Below are 18,564 nucleotides of genomic sequence, written 5' to 3' on the forward strand. Positions count from 1 at the left end.
CAAACAAACATTGCCTGACCATGTTGTAAGCTTTCTAGATAAATTACCAATTCCATCCTTGAGCAGAGAACATAAAGGATCAATAACGACAGAATTTACTATTGAAGAATTAGAAACAGTAATAAGTTCAATGGCCAACTGCAAAGCGTCTGAGGAGGATGGATTGCCAGTAGAACTATACAAAAGGTTCGCCTCAATATTGAAAGTCCAACTCCTTAGTAGAAGGTTATATAAGGGTTCGCAGGCACAAATAACAATTAATTCCAGAAATAAGTAGAGGTACAAGGCAAGGATGCCCCTTATCCCCAATTTTATTTTCCCTATTAATAGAACCTCTGACAATAGCCATTAGACATAATGCATTACATACTGCTCCCCTACAGGGCATGACCAATATAAAACTATACGCCAATGACATTGTTTTATTTCTAAAACCCACGGAGAGTAACCAGAAGGAAATATTAGGGATTTTTTCAGGCGATAAATGGAGCCAAAACTGAAATGTTGCTTTATAATTCCTTGGTTGATACACTGATACCAAGCTTTAGGCTAATATATCACTCCCGGCCCAAGAGGTACCTGGGGATACATGTGTCGGAAAGAGTAGAGGAGTTGTATAGTTTAAACTACATTGCCCTGGTGAAAAAAGTTCAACATTTACTAACAAAATGGAATCAACTTCCAATATCAATAATAGGCCGGGTGGTGCTTCTACGAATGACACTCCTACCATAAATTAATTTTCTGTTTGCAGCAGCACCAGGTCCAACAAGGTACCAAGACTAGCGCTAGCTACTTTAAACTACTCGACTGAGGAGGGAGTACTACCACGCAAACTTTGCACATAATAGTCACAGCTCAACTCTCCAGTTATGGCAAAAATGTTAGATGAATATAAAATCACAGACCCAATGAGGATAACTAAGAACCCGAAGAAAGTGCGGTACAGGGTTCTCCAATGACCTTTAAAACAAAAAACACAATTGTTAAAATGTTGATATCCCTTAGATAAATAGTTCTACAAGACTGGTCGACCTATACATTAGGGAGGACAGGCTGTTGCAAACAGGTGTATTAAATAAATGGGAGAAGAATGGGGGTACAGACAAGCAGGAGACTTTCTTAACTCAGAGACTGGGCGGCTTCATTCCAGGGATATGCTCAAGTGATGATATATCCAAATCAAGCATTTTAAGAGTGCTAAGAATAAGAACAGAATTAAGCGAAGCATTACAAGAAAAAACAGATAAGCGGTCAATAAGCACTTGGGTGAAAATCTTCAATGAAAATAAATCCTCCATTGTTTATGAAAAGGTCAAGATGAATGGCAGAAAAAAGAAAGCCTTCAGATCTCCTGAGCAGTCTGGGTTAGAATGAAGAAACCTAATGTAACAACAATTAGAGCCGCCAATTTTAGACGAATGCAATTTTAAACAAAAAGGTTAATATATAGGACCCCTGCGCTTCTCCGTAATATATACCCTGAGATTGAGGAGAGGTGTTTTTGTTGTTCCAGGGAGGGAGGAGGTACTTGGTCTCATATTGTCTGAGATTGCCCAAAGATCAAGCACCTACGGGAAAAAAATGAGAAGTACCTCAGAACGACTACAGGGCAAGTTTTAACTATCGATAACTATATTTCTACCCTGGGATGCTCTCCAAACATATCGATAGATAAAATGCAAGAGGAATGTTTATTGATTTCACCCCTAGTGGCAAGATCATTAATTCTGCAAAATTGGCGCAGCGATATTATACCCCCCTTTCAAGCTTGGAGAGCTAAACTCCATAAAGTCAAAGAGGTAGAGAGACGATATGTGTTTCAGATCAGGGTCTCTTACATAATTTGAGAAACACAGGAATTCCATAGAAAATTATTCTGTGATTTGATTTAATGAAAAAGAATGAGAAAAAAAGAGAAATGTTAAAAAGAAATTGTGTAAACTGCGACTCCCTTATTTATTATTTCCTGTTCTATGTATTTTTCATCAATGTTTTTTGATGTGATCTAGAATGGGTTATGTATGTGGTAATGATGTCAACCGAAATTGAGCACTGCAAGCACCAAGCACTTTATTTTGTATATGTGTGTCATGCTATGAATTGAACTCTCAGTAAGTGCCTCTGTGTGTGCACCAGGTCCAGTCAGTGACTCTGTGTGCGTTCAAAGTCCAGTCAGTGACACTCTGTGTGTGCCAGGTCCAGATAGTGACTCTGTGTGTGTGCCATGTCCAGTAAGTGACTGTGTGTGTGCCAGGTCCAGTAAGCAACTCTGTGGGTGTGCCAGGTCCAGTAAGTGCCTCTGTGTGTGTGCCAGGTCCAGTAAGTGCCTCTGTGTGTGTCTCAGGTCCAGTGAGTTACTCTGTGTGTGTGTGTCAGGACTAGTCAGTGACTCTGTGTGTGTGTCAGGACTAGTCAGTGACTCTGTGTGTGTGTCAGGACTAGTCAGTGACTCTGTGTGTGTGTGTCAGGACTAGTCAGTGACCCTGTGTGTGTGTCAGGCTCAGTCAATGTCAGTGAGTGTGTACCAGGATAAGAAACTGAGTGTTTGCCACAACTGTTAGAGTATTTTAGTTTTTGCTAGGGTAACCAGTGCCTCCCATCTGTGCCAACATTGGTCAATGACTTTCAGAATCTGCCAAGACCACCACAGATTGCTGGTGTATACCAACGTGTAATACTGGCTCTCAGTGTGTGCTGACCTAGACAGCGATTCCTTGTGTGTGGCAGGTCTAGTTATCAATTTTCAATGTGTGTCAAAACTGACCATTGACTCTCAGCGTGTTTGCAGTCCGGCCGGTGACTCTGTTTGTGCCAAACCCAGACCCTGGTTGTCTGCGTGTAGCAGGTGTACCCAGTAACTCCTAGTGTCCACCAGGACTAGCTTCTGAGTCTCAACGAGTACTGTGGTCTTTGACTCAGAGATTCCCAAGATGGGACACTGACTAGCAGCGTGCGACAACACTAGCAGGTCAGTTCAGTGTATCCATGACTAGTCAGTAAATATCAGTGTGCATCATTCATGGTCAGTGACCCCCAGTGAGCTTCATGACTAGCCTGTGAGTCTCAGTGAGCGCCATATTTAGAGCTTTGGCTCTCAGTGTCTGCCAAGATGAGACACTGACTATCAGTTAGAGACAACACAGTGTATTCCATGAATGTTGAGTAAATCCCAGTGTGAGTTGAAAGCTGACCCCGTCACACTGTATCCTCATAGCAGCTCGAAGGGCGGCCTTACCTGCGGGTGAAGGTTCACCCCTCCTCGGAGCACTGGTTGACGCCATTTGATCCTCTGCACTCCACAGGGTTCTGTGTAGAGAAGAGCTTGAAGAGAGGTGGTTTGTACCTAAAACAGACACAGGAAACACCCTAGAAAGTGCTGATGCATCTCTCCATGATGCGCATCGTGGGGGAGGGAGGGAGGTGCAGAGGATCAGATACAATCTTGTTACTGCTGCAGTTTGTTTGAGAAGGAGAGATGCTGAGAGTCAAGATAAGAGGCAGCATCACCAACACCCATCTTCAGTGATGCGTAGGAGGGAGGTGGGTGGGGGAGAGAAAGAGACCGAGAGAGAGGAAGAGAGGGAGGGACGGAGAGAGAGAAAGAGTGAAAAGAGGCATTTGTGCAAAGGAAAGTGCTCTGAATAGAGAAAAAGGAAAATATGCCCCAAAGTCTGGAGAGGACCCTGAGCTAATCCTCGTTCACCTAATTTGGAACACTATGGGACATATTTACAAGGGGATTGCACCACCGGAATGTCCCTTCTACTGATGTCCCAGTGGCACAATTTCCTGCACCATATTTACAAAGAGGCGTTAAGCCACTTTTTGAGGCTTAACGCCGCTTTGTACACATGGTACCTTTTCACACAGGTATCTGTGTGAAAGGAGCGTGCAATGGGTGTTGCTTTGGGCGTTCCACCTCAACACCATTGCTTTTCACGCTGCTCCAGATGTACAAGGATCTGTAAATCTGAGACAGTGCCAAAAACAAATGCCATTGAAAAACAGGCGCTATAGTGGCGCAACGAGGAGAAACACTTTTATTTCTCCTTGTTTTTGCTTTGAAGGTGTTCCTTCCCGCAGATGAGAAACGTTTAAATTAACCCTGGGCAATGAACTCCGCGCCGCTAGCGGAAGATGCAGAGATTTGGTAACTACGCATTTCATTGAAAACATGGAATTCATGCAATAATTCCCAATCTGCTGCGCAATGGAGTTACCTACTGTACCCACAACCCTTCGATACATCAACTTTATCTTTACATGCTAAAAAAAATATAACCGATTCACAAAAGTGAACTTTGAAAGACATCAGGCAATGAGAGAGGGGATGATTTTGGGGTTACCCCTTACCTGGTGGGAGGGCAAGCAGATACCTTGAACACAAAGAGCATATCATGCTGAACAATTCGGTGGTTGTCCCATCCTCCTAGGACCACCCCAAGCAAAGGTATGGGCAAAAATACAGTGCCAACCACTTAAAGACCATTTGCTAACTGGTTACTGAGGCTTTGTTTTTTATGGTCCCAGTACCCCCTGGGCCCCCACTCTCCCTATTACTTACATTTGTATTTTTACACTTACTGCTGTAGTGTGAGAATGCATTTAATGAAAAGGAATATAAGGTAGGGTTGCAAAAAGTAAAGTGCCTGCCGTGTGTTGTTTAAAGAGTCTGCAGAGAACTGCTCTTGACACTAAATAGAGTTATAAATAAAAAAGTATGTATTCATTAGTTATGTGACTTTTCTGTCTTTGTTCTCTTTAATTATCAGTCATGGATCATTGAGGCAGCCCTATAACACAATTAAAAGTGCTTTCTATTTATAGTTGCTGTTCTAAGTATTTACAGATAAGTGCTAAAAATACAACTTTAGGTGACTGCTTATTTCTGGGCCAAAATGATTCAGAAAAGGGGGTGGTGATGAACAGAGTGCCTGAATTAAGCAGACCACTCTTACCCAGTCCAAAGATCAGGGCTTGATCCATCACCGTTTTTTTTAGCTCACTGCACCATCCCAGCTCAGAACTTGGCTATATGCAAATTTGTCTGTTCCTGTCCCAGTGCATGATGGGAACAGGGCAAACCAAACTACCAAGCCAATTCTTACACTTACCTTTTCTGAATTATTTCTGGGCCAACAAAATAATCAGCTGGTAACACTAAAAATATTATTTCTCGCTCCACTGCAAGACAGAAGGACCAGGAGAGACAGAGTGGGTACAGGATGGGAGACTGAACGAGGAACAAAGGTACTCTTCAGCAAGACCAACATAGGTCTACATTGTTTACAGTAATAACAACAAGCACTCAAGAGGCACTTTACACTATCAATGTAAACATTGGTAAAGTGTGAGAAATGACTGACTCCATTGATATAACAATACAAGACAATGACCATGATAATTCGTATCTACACTGGAAGTTTGTTGCAGGATCAGCACATTATTTATTTCCTCATCCCTCGATCCATGAGTAATGCCATTATAGCAATAGTTTAACTTATATCTGAAACCCTACGCTTCAAGTTCTTGGGAATGCACCCTGGATTCAAACAACTCACTAATCATTCTCGCTTTCACTTTCACGCTCACCCTGCACTCACAGTGATCACAATGCACTCACACTGATCATCATGCACTCATAGCAATCACAATGCACTCACACTGATCGCCATGCACTCACAGCGATTGCCATGCACTCACACTGATCACAATGCGCTCACACTGATCGCCATGCACTCACACTGATCGCATGCACTCACAGCAATTGCCATGCACTCACACTGATCACAATACACTCACCCTGATCACCATGCACTCACAGCAATCACAATGCACTCACACTGATCGCCATGCACTCACAGCGATTGCCATGCACTCACACTGATCACCATGCACTCACAGCAATCACAATACACTCACACTGATCACCATGCACTTACACTGATCACCATTCACTCACATCATTCACCCGCTCACCCTGCACTCACACTGATCACAATGCGCTCACACTGATCGCAATGCATACACACTGATCACCATGCACTCACAACATTCACCCACTCACCCTGCACTCACAGTGATCTCAATGCACTCACACTGATCACAATGCACTCACACCATTCATCCACTCACCCTGCACTCACTCTGATCATCATGCGCTCACACTGATCGCAATGCATTCACACTGATCACCATGCACTCACAACATTCACCTGCTCACCCTGCAATCAGTGATCACTCTGCACTAAAAATTTGCTTGCATTGTTCACCCTGTACCTCACCCTGCAGAAACACGAGGACACTACTCACCCTGCACTCATGTGACACTTCACTCGCCTGTCCGCCCTCACTGCTCAATCTGTAGCTCACTCAAACAAGGAAATCACTAACCATGCATTAATTCGCCCCACTCTGCACTTACAGCCGAACCCAATTTCATATGGTCACCTCACTCACCCTGCAGGCACTCCTTTTACCCTACTCTCACACTGTTGCATTGCTCCCGTGCACTCACTTGGGCACTCTTGTCACCCACACAGTGCAGAAGGTTAAAGTGGAGTAGTGTGGCTCACTGGTTAGAGGCAGCAGACCCGAGAGCAGAAGTCGGCCCGGGACATGGGTTCAATTCCCGACGCGGCAGGGTCGTGGACCTGGGTCAGCGGACTCGATAATTCTCGCTTCGGTGCTTACTCTAACCTGGGGTTCCACTCGGCAACTCTGGGCATTAGCTTGCCTAATCTCCACAATGGCCCCATCAATTCCGGGGATGCCTGGCTCCACCTTGGGGACTCCCAGCAGGGACCATCCCACAGGGAAAGCCAGGACGGGTTCCCCAGAGTTATACAGCGACAGGATACCTATGGACGGGTAGCAGTGCGCTTTACAAGCTCAAATACATTTACATTTACATTTAAAGTGCCTGGTACAAAGAACATGTACCATGCACATCACAGAACTGAGTGCGAGTAAACTATGAGTAGCGCTATAAAAAGATGAAATGTTTGTCAGAAAGGTGCTATAGAGAGATAGGGTGTATTGTTGGTGAGTGGTAGTGAGGGAATTCACGGAGAAGGTGGAAAGACTGTTGCAGCGTGTGAGACCAGTGCTAGGGCCAGCCCTGGCGGGGAGTGTTAGCGCCCCCACGCCCCCAAAGTTCAGGTCTAGTGGCTCCCCTGCTACTGGCTATCATTATTATTTACATTTGTAGTGCGCTACTTTCACCAAAAGGTGTCCTGGGGCTAATAACCATCTGCTGCCCGAAGGCAAACGAGAAACACACAGAAGGGGAAGGAGAACCAGCCAAATGAGGTAACCTACAGACCATAGAGAAAGGTTTTTATATCTTCCGAAAGGATAATAGATTCTTGGTGGAGTGAAGCAAAGGAGGGTGCAAGTTCCATACTTACGCGGCCTGTACCAAAACAGCGAGACAGACAATTCCTGCCTTCCTGAATTAGGGAACAATAAGCAGAGTGGCACAGGGCGAGAGGAGCATACGGGTCCGACCCGTATGCTCCATGAGGAGAGATGAGAGAACAGCAAGGGAGTGGGAGAATTCGATTGAAGAGGTCAGGGATGAGGTGAAATGTGAAGTTCTGAAGCGAAGCGTGGACACGCAACAAGTGAGTGTGAGCAAAAGATGAGGGCTACTGTTAAGCTGTGAGATAAGATAGCTGAGAGATGATTTGTGACCTAATAAGATAATTTGATGCAACATGGGTGAGGGACAGCAGTGATGGGGGAAGAGAGGGAGTATTGGGGTGTGTGCTGAGCAGTGATTAATTTGTAATACAACATATGCCAGGGCCCTCACCAGTAGGCCACTGCAACTTTAACCACCCACCATTGCCTTGCCTGTGCGGCCAATGACAATACCTATGCACACCCAACCATAACTCTCATTCAAGTGTGGCTATTCAGACTATTTCAAGCCCCCAAAGCTATAAAGAATGGCATAGGTGTCAGGAGGGTATCATTTTAGTGAATATTGAATTAATAAACAGCTGTTCTGCTCATCTCTAAATTACACAGACAGAGCCACAATCATACTGCCAGTGTGCATAATTAGGTGCCAGTGCGGAGCACCGGAAACCACCAGCTCAAATTAGGCACTGGTAACAGGGGAGAGGGAGGTTGGTTCAAGAAGGTGTGGAAGACAAAGGGGAGATGTGAAAGATGAATGGGGGGACTGGAGAGGTGTAAGATACAAATAGACAAAAATTGGAATGGAGAGACTTGAGGTGAATGAGAAGTGCTAAGGTGCACGGGAGTTGATGGGGCCAGAGAGGCCATGAGATAAACGCAAAAGACTGTTAGAGATGAGGGCAGTGAAAAGACAGAATGGCAAGAGATGATTAAAGGTGAAGTGAGAGGTTGAATCGGGGGAGTTCCGAAGTTGTTAAAAGGGGTGAAAGAAAATGGCCTGCAATGTGAGAGAGGGATCCAGGGTTGGGAGAGGAGAGAAGAGAGGGATGGAAGGAAGGGGGTGAGAGGAAAGGGGCATGGGTAAACTGCTTAACTCTGCACAAGACCACCAGGGTTTGAAGGGACCCTTGCTGCTCCCGGCCAGGGCCAGGTGAGCTTCTAATGTGGCAGGGCGTATTCCTGCGAAGTGGGAGGCCCTTCACAAAGGTTCTGATGTTAATTGCTGTATTTTGGTTATAAACTGGTACTGATGGGGTGAAATCTTTCCTCAGTATTACTGTGTTTAAAACATTTCAAATAATAAAGCAATGCTATCCCAAAAATGCGCAGCATCACAGAACATTATTTACATTTTCTACCCACACAATTTAGTCAAGCCTGTCACATAATTTGGTCCTCACCTGCCTCATTATTCCAGTAGCCCTGCATACAGGTTTAGACATTTCTGTCAGGCGGGGGTTCTTACGCCTGAAAATGTTGACAAGGGTGTCTCGGCATCTAAAAGTTTGAAGACCTCCGCTCTAAGCAGTTTCATGTTTATGGCCAGGTAAGATGTGAAGTCGAGTTCATTCACCTGTATCAACTCCTCTGAGGTACTGCTTCCAGTACTCACTATGGTTTACTAGGTTGGGAACCTTTTTGAAGACGAGAAAGATCCTAACAACACTGGTTTCCTAACTACAATTAAGTTTGGACTTTTAAAACAGTTGTACTAAAAGGGACCTAATCAGGGCCCTGACAATTGAATTGATGTTATACCTATTTCTTTTTAATGGTACATTCTGCTTCGCCCCTGTTCCATTTTCACCTTTGGTTTCCCTCACCTGAAGCACACCTTGGAATGTTGAATTATTCTCCAGTGAGGCGAGTGGATGGCCAATAAAGTATACTCACTTATGCTTGGTTCCTGTCATTTGTATACTTACAACACTGGCGACGAGTCTGCGCAGGGGGCAGTTGTGGCCATTTCCTCTTTGAGTGCTCTCCCCACACCGGTCCAGGTCCCACCTTGTTGGTGTTTCATTCTCTAATCTGGGCGGACGTCATCTGTAGCATCCAGCTGGACTGTGCTCTCTTCTAAGGTACTGTGCATGCGTAGGGGACGTGTAACGAAGATCCACTGGTTGAGGAACTTTCCACTATTTTGCAAGATGCCAGATTCTGGTGGAGTACTTTTGGCGGTATGCACAGGGCATCCTTGGCCGTCCTTTAGCCCTGCCTGTCCCTTTCTGGTTGTAGGTCATAGGGTCTCCAACTGTCCAGCGGGGCGAGTGCTGTGTTGCTCACGTAGAGTTTCCGGAGTGTGCTAGTCCGAGCCCTGTGCCGCTGTCCTGTGCCCTGATCCGCTCCGACGGAACTGCAGACACGTTCCATGCCCCGGACCAGTGCTTTCACTTAGCCGGCACTCCAGTCATTGAGGAACACCTTTGCGGGGGCAATACGTGAGCGATCTGGAATTTGCTCACGTTTCCAGCCGGCGCTCCACCAACTGAGGGCCGCTGAGCTCCGTCATCCTCCACACGCTTCGCGAGTGAAGCGCTCTATTGGTATCTAGTCTAGTCAGCCGGCGCACCACCATCGGAGGGCCGCTATTTCCTTGTCAAGCCGTCTTTGCTACATTCTAGCGCCAACTTCAGAGGACCTTGTCAAGACTATAGCGCTCCTTTCTATCATTTACCCCCTGCTTCCATGTCATCTTCTCAGCAGGACGCCTCGGAAGGAACTCTGGTGGAACTAAGCATGGAGTGACGGTACCTTACCTGAACTTATCTTCCTTAATTGAGGCTTTGGTAGATGTCAGTATGCGCTGAAGTGGTTGTGGTTGTCTCAAGGCAGGAAATAATTTCTTTAAAGTTTCCAGTGTATTAAGATTGCTATTGTCCGCTCTGGTTCTGACACTGGTCTATGTAAAAGTTTTTGATGCTTTATATTTATCATCCTGCCTGGGTATTATTTTTGCTCCTGCTCATGTGGACTGTGTAATGTGAATTTGCTGCATACCTTTTTGCAGCTTACATTCTGTACTGTGGGGGTTTTCCCCTTTTTTCCTCTTCAGTATTTTAGTACCTGTTTTTGTATCCCCTGTTTCCCCTGGTATTATTAAATATGGCTGCAGTAGGAATGAGCCAGCCTCCACCTTTTTTAAATGAGATTGGGGAACCTGAAATTTGTTGGAAAGACTGGGTTAAGTTATTTGAATCCTACCTCATAGCTATTCGGGGCGAAAGATTTAGCTCAGTACGCAAACAACACATCCTTCTCCACAATTTGGGGGTGCACGGTCGTAAAATTTATGAAACTATATCAGTGCAGGAAGAAGAGGAAGAAGCTGGGGAAAGTGTGGATGTGTTTGCTCAGACTATGGGGAAATTGGAAAAGCATTTTGGTGACAAAGTGTTAGAACGCCACACATTTTTTAAAAGAGTACAAGGTAAGCAGGAATCAGTTCCTAATTACAGCATTGTGGGGCCTAACACAGTTATGTGAGTTTGGCAATCTCACTGATTCTCTTATAAGAGATCAACTGGCACGTTGTTCCAATAATCCAGGTATTCAGGAGAAATTGCTTGCAAAGAACCCTGGGTTAAGAGAGGCTGTAGAGATTGCTAAATCTATAGAGCATACGTCTAAATGTATAAAAGAGATGAAACCTAATACTGAAGTTGTTGCTAATATTAAGGATGATGAAGAGAAAACTGATGTATGTAGAGTAAAACATGAGGAAAGCATGAGCAGCAAGGTAAATATCAGAGAAAAGGTTCCCAAGTGTTACAGTTGTGGGAGTAATAACCATTTTTCCAATTTTTACCAATGTCCCGCGAGATATGTTACCTCTAACAAATGCAATAGGAGGGGGCATTTTGCTAGAGTTTGTGGAGAAGGTGAACCTCACCCGAAATATATTGAGAGGGATGCAGAAAAGAATCCTAGTAAGGATATAAACTGCATAGGGTCTCAGGGTGAGAAATATGTCTTGCAAATCAAAGAGATTACCAGCTCTGTGAATTCCATTTATTCCAAATGGTAAGTGCTTATTGACAATAAATGCATATCTATGTATGCAGATTCATGTTCTCCGTTCACACTGTTGAATAAGAATGATTTTGACTCCCTTGGAAGTAAAACTAAAAATGCGTTGAGAGAACTAGATATTTCCCCTACCGGTTATAGCAAGTAACCTATACCCCCCATGGGGATGAAAGAGATGCACATACAATTAAAAGGTAGGAAAGCCTATAGAAAAGTGTATATTGTTGAATCTGGGTCAAATCTATTAGGGTGGCAACATCAAAAAGAGTTAGGCATCATCTTAGACCCTAACAGCGCGGAGTAAGTCCTACTTACAGAAGAATTTTAAGAGAGGGACACCATATGCAAGGAATTCAAGAAGCAGTTTCAGGAAGAGTTGGGCTGTTTGCACAATTTCCAGCACAAAATCAAACTTAAGTACAATGCTAAGCGGTTGTTCACAAGCTACGTCCTCTACCTCACCAAATGAAAGAACCTTTGGAAACTGAACTGTGTAACTATGTGATTTGGACATCATTCAACCCATAAATTGTTCGGAATCGTCGACCCCAGTCGTCATCGCGGCGAAAACTAATGGCGATGGTATCCGGTTATGTGTGGACTTACGCAGCCTGAATGAAAATATTTGGGTAGAAAGACACACCCTACCCATTATCAACGAGATGCTAAGCACTATGGGACCAGCAAAGTACTTTAGTGTAATAGACTTGTCGATGGCCTATCACCAGGTAGAACTTCACCCTGATTCAAGACCACTCACTGCCTTCATCACACTTCTCGGGGCATTTATGTTTAAAAGGATGCCGTTCGGATTTGCATCCGCGGCAGCCATCTTTCAGAAAATCATGCAACATATCCAGGAAGGGATGGACCACACCATGTGTTTTCAGAACGACATATTCGTGTATGGCCAAAGTGTGGAGGAACATGACTTCTCCCTTAGACGGGTCTTTGGAAGACTGATGGATGCCGGATTAACTGTCAAGAGAAACAAGTGTAAAATCAGAGTTTAACATGTAGAGTATTTGGGACATTCCATCTCCGAAGAAGGTTTCAGACCTAAAAGTAGCCTGATTAGTGCAGTAAAAGACGCCCCATACCCAAGGAATAAAGAAGAACTGAAGTCCTTCTTGGGACTCATGGAGTACATGTCGAAATATATTGACAATTTTGCCTCCAAATGAGAAACCATGAGAGTTCTCCTAAAGAAAAACACGGAATTCACATGGAACGAAGAACATGAGAAAGTAGCAGATGCTCTCAAGGAAGAATCAGTTAAATTGCCAGCAATAGGGGTTTTTGACTCAAGGAAGAAAACCTTCCTCACAACAGATGCCTCCAACAAGAGTTTGGGAGCTACCCTAATACAGAAGGTAGGGAATGAGGAGAAGATCATTGCCTTCGCGTCCAGATGCCTTATGATCCCCAAACAGTACTACTCCGTCATCGAAAGGGAATCCCTAGCCTGTTTATGGGAGGTGAGGCACTTTAAATTCTTTTTGTGGAGACTTAATTTCACCATTCGAACAGACCATAAGCCCCTTACCTTCATCTTTACGGTGAAAGGGTTGGAAAACTGCACCCCACGCATAAGCAGATGGATCCTAGGCCTGGAACATTACAATTCAAAGTGGAGTATATTCCAGGGAAAGAAAATAAGATTGCCGACTTCTTATCCAGGACGCCGTTACATGAAGAAGAGTCAGAAGAAGAAGCATTAGACAGTCCAATAATGATGATGGAGGAACCAGCCATCACTGAACAAGAATAGGAGAAGTGTATGACAGAAGACACTGGAATGGATACCTTAAAAGAGTTCATGAGAGAAGGTTGGCCTAACAAGAGGACTGATCTTGAAGCAGAAATCGCGGAATTTTGGGAAGTCAGAAACTAACTCAGCATCATAGGGAACAAAGTATATCACCAGAACAGAGTAGTTCCTCCCATGGGCTTGAGGAAAAGAATCATAGACTTGGCACATGAAGGTCATTTAGGGCGGAGTACAACTAAAAGTAGAGTGAGAGCGAATTTCTGGTTTCCGAAAATGGACACTACGACCGAGCAACTAGTGAAGGATTGTGTTGCATGTGCCAAGAGCGACAAATCCAAGTCACTACGGAAAACGCCGCTTTCTCCTATCAAAATACCCACTAAACCGTGGACCAAGTTAGCTATGGACATCATAGGACCAATGCACAACTTAGGATTCCAAAAGAAATTTATGTTAATGCTGGTCGATTACACTTCTCATTGGATTAAACAGAAATGTGTGCATCATATCACCACTAAAACTGTTATTGAGTTCCTCAAAGGAGTGTTTTGTGATGTAGGTTTACCGCTCACTTTAGTGACAGACAAAGGTGTGCAATTCACCTCAGAAGAAATGAAGGAGTTCCTAAATGAAATGAAAATAAAGCATGAAACCACGGCCCTCTATTGCCCAATGGCTAATGGCCTAGTTGAAAGAGCGAATAGACTCATTAAAGAGCACATTCAATTGGCTACCACTAATGGGCATGAAATAGAGAGTTCTCTTCGGAAGTGTCTATGGGCATACCATACGTCGCCTAACAAGGTGACAGGTGTCTCCCCTTTTGTCGCCCTCCGCAGGAGAGAACCTTGTACAAAATGTAATCCCAGTTGACTGGAAGGAGGTAGGTCCAGCAACTTCAATCAGGAAGAAATCACGGAAAAGATGAATCAACACCAACCCAAATACAAACTATGGTATCACCAGAAACATGGTGTCAAAGTCTCCAACTGGGAAGAAGGTGACATAGTGCAGGTAAAGAGATACAACAAGGAAGTGGCCAATCAAAGCAAATTCCATCCTCCTTGTAAAATAGTCAAGGTTCTCAAAAATGTAGTCCAACTGGAGAATGGGCAATGGTGGAGCTTTGACAAAATTGTAAAATCTCAGAGGTGAAGTAGATTTGCTCTTTGTCTCTTCCTTCCCCTTTCCCTTCTGCTCACTCAGGACATCCTTCTTTCCCCCTACGTTTGGTTGTTCTACTTTGTTCAGTTACTTTGAGGAGGGAGATGTGTTATACCTCTGTCTTTGTAATGGTACATTCCGCTTCCCTCGTTCCCTTTTCCCCTTTGGTTTCCCCCACCTGAAGCTCACCTTGGAATGTTGAGTTATTCTCCAGTGAGGAGAGTGGATGGTGAATAAAGTATACTCACTTACGCTTGGTTCCTGTCATTTGTAAACTTCCAACAATTAACATTTGCAAAAATAGTCAATTTGCAAAAATGAAATTTCACTAAAGACAATTTTGGGATTTATTCCTGTGATAATTTATTGTAAGAATGGTTCAGCAAACACAAAGTTGTATATCCCACTGCTGCGCCACCAGTGTAGGAAGCTGTCTCTCTATATACTTTATATATATAGTGTGCAGAGAGTCCAGTGGATTCCAAGTTGGGCTTATCAGGGGTAGTTTTAAGCGTTAGTTGTGCACACGGTGGCAATAAATGAGACATTCACTCAATGACTAATCTAAGGACAATTTATAAAAAGTAATACTTGGTTATATTGTTTCTGCAGAACCACAAAACGTTGTCTTAGGTAAATACATTTTTCAATAGAAATACTTATCATTCTACAAAGTGGACAATTCAAAATTTGCGAACGTACGTGACAAGAATTTTCAATTCTATTAAGGACACGCAGGCAAGGATTATGCTTCTCATTTCTTTACTGAAGAAATCTCAGCAGCCAATCACATAACAGTAACAGAAAAAAACCCTACAATACCCAGGAACACACACTGGGTATCACATGACAACCATAGAGAATCCCCTATAAAAGGTCCAGAAGAGAATACCATATCCTCTTTCTTTGGTAAGCATAACAGTTAAAGTGAGGAAACCAGTCCAACAATTGTGAAGAACGTGGAAAGAAAAGAAGTCTGAGCTCTGAAAACAGCAGTCCAACGGGCTGGAAACAGAAGACTTGGAGCATGCATCTACAGAAAAAAACATAACCTGTAGGTATCCACAGGAGAGTGCATGGAGAAAGAGCAATGACCCTCATTTGAGATCAGAACCTGAAAAGAAAAATAGAGTCGTAATATACCATTCCCACATGGCAAAAAGTACAGTAAAAAACAAGGAATATACAAATAGTACAAAATATACATATGTAGTTAAGGCAGATAATGTAAACAACCATATATAATACAGAAATGGGTGGGATAATCCTCGCCTCCGTGTCCTTAATAGAATTGAAGATTCTTGTCACGTATGTTCGCAAAGTTTTAATTCTAGGTCAGGACCGGAGGCTCCGATTACGCTTGTTTAGAGCTGCGCCACCACTACAGATGCAATATCCACAATCGGTTTATAATACAATGTCTTAAACATAGAACCAGAAGACCAATCAGCAGCATTCCTAATGTCTAGTAAACCAACCCCCATAGAAAAAGCCTTGGAAGCCATAGCTCCACGAGATGAATGTGCACCAAATTTTGTAACATCTATTCCTACCTCACCCATGAGCCATCTCACCCATCTTGATAATGTAGCCGGGGTCACAGGGCGAAAAGGTTTATGCAGAGCAATCAACAACTGACCCCTCATATCCTGTCGGAATTCAGCATTACTTACCTCATAATCCTTAATACATTGCACCACACAAAGTTTAGGATTATTAGGAAAACTCGGATAAGTAATCGAGGCAGTATTACACTTAGTGTGTCTGGAGATAGCAAAAGCGACACCTGGTGAAAATCTACGACCTGCAAGATCCAGCGCACGGACATCAGAAACGCGCTTACAAGAAACCAAACATAATAACATAGTTCATTTTGCAGAAAGTTGTTTACGTGATAGATATTTATTAGAGGGTCAAACCTCCAAGAATCGTAAAACAGTAGAAACATCCCATAGTTCAACATATTTAGGGTAAGGAGGTTTTACCAACCTGACACCCCTGAGTAGCTTGCAGACTAAGGGATGCTCACCAGCAGGTTTGTCCTTGACTGTATTATGGCCTGCAGAAATGGCAGATCGAAAATTATTAGCCGTTCCATAGACAAGACCGAAGAAGCAATGGATGCAAGAATATTCACATTCACAGAGACATCCACTGTAGCGGGATCCACCTCCCTTTGATTGCACCAATTACATCATCGTTTCCAGGCTGTGGAACAACGTTTGTGTGGGTTGGGAGACCAAGCATCGCTGATAAATCTGGTAGAGTCTCGAGAAAGGCCTGAGATTTTCCAGCGATCCGCGAAACCCGCCAGACAACTAGAAGGAGTTGACCCGATTCTATCAATGGATGCGGGTTGTTGGGTAAGAAGGTGCGGCACTGCACAGAGCATCTCCAGAAGAGCCGGGAAGCAAGCCTGAGCCCTCCAAAGAGGAGTGATCAGAATCAATTCTGAGTGATAATGCTTTGTGCGTGCTAGGACCCTGGGAATCATCACAAACGGGGGAAAGGCATAACACAGTTGTGATGGCTAGTCCTGCAGAAATGCGTTCGTGGCCAAAGCTTCCGGATCCGGGTGAAAAACGGAAAAACATTGGAAGTTGCCTGTTGAATCAAGAGGCAAATAGATCGATCTGGTTCGGACCCCAAAGTCGAATTAGAGACCTGAATACACAAGGATAAAGCTTCCAATCGCTGAAATCTCTGAGATGACGAGAATTCCAATCGGCAATCAGATTGTTGCACCCCTGAAGATACTCCGCAATCACTGTGATTTTCTTATGAAGACAAAAGTGCCATAAATCCTTGGCGATTTCTGCTAAAATCTTGGATTTCGTTCACCCTAATTTGCTCACCAGCCGTACCGCTGACACATTGTCCATGCCGAGAAGAATGCAACAATTCATTGTGTGTGGTGAAAGACAACGAATTGCAAATGACCCTGCCAGGAGCTCCAGACAATTGATATGGAGAGACAATTCGTCCTAGGAGCACGGGTTCCCTGTAGTTACCTGACTGCAACGGGCTCCTCATCCACATCGACATGCATCGGACTCTATCACCACTTTCGGAGACACTCTGAACAAGGCTCGACCATTCCAAGACTTCATGTGTTCTAACCACCACAACATCTCCCACCTCGCCTCCTCCGAGAGAGGAATTTAATCTGAATATTTGAGGCCTTTCTGGAGATGTCAGATTTTGAGTCACTGAAGTGCTAGGTAGTGGAGAGGACCCGGGAATATTGCTTGGATCGAGGAAGCTAGCAGGCCGACTATCCAAGCTACGGATCTCAATGAAACAATCTGTTTGTATCAAATCAATCTCAATTACCTCTTGATAGATCTGATCTTCTGATTGGGTAAAAGGAGCTGGCAACTGAGGGAATTGATCAGAAAGCCCAGGAACTCCATTGATTGAGACAGGACAAAAACTGACTTGTGTGGATTCCCCAGAAACCAGAGAAACTGTAAAAGATCTATTGACCACTACAAATGAGTCATTGTCAGACGAGGGCAATGAGCCATGATGAGAATGTCGCCCAAATAAATTATTAGATGAACATCCTAGGCTCTCAGAGACTCCACAACAGGCCTCAGAAGGTTTGTGAAGCACCAAGGTGCCAACGAGAGGCTGAAAGGGAGAGCCCTGTACTTGAACCAAACTACCTGCCATTGGAATTGCAGAAACCATCAATGAGGACCGTAAATAGGAACTGACAGATACGCATCCTTCAGATCTAGGTGGAGTATCCAGTCCCCTTCCTGAAGAGTGGAGAAGTGTGGCAAAATGGTTAGAGCGGCAAACCCTGATGCAGAGGTCTAGCCCGGGACAAGGGTTCAATTCCCCGCCTCGGCAGGTCTTGGGCTCAAAATTCCACGCACCTGATAATTCTCGCCTCGGTCCCTATTCCAATCATGGAGTCCCACTCTGCAACTCTGGGCAATAGCTTGCTTAATCTCCACAACGGCCCCCACAATGCTAAGGATGCCTGGCCTCCACCTTGGGGGTGCCCAGGAGTGGCCACCTTTGACACGGTCGACCATGACATTTTGGTCGACCGTGTCAGAGAGGCTGGCATCCAGGGCATTGCCCTGGACTGGGTACGCTCCTTTCTGACCCACCGCCATCAAGCTGTCAGGCTGTCCCAGTTTTCTGCTTCTCAAGTC

Source organism: Lissotriton helveticus, chromosome 1_1, assembly GCF_964261635.1.
Source record: "Lissotriton helveticus chromosome 1_1, aLisHel1.1, whole genome shotgun sequence".
Taxonomy (NCBI): domain Eukaryota; kingdom Metazoa; phylum Chordata; class Amphibia; order Caudata; family Salamandridae; genus Lissotriton; species Lissotriton helveticus.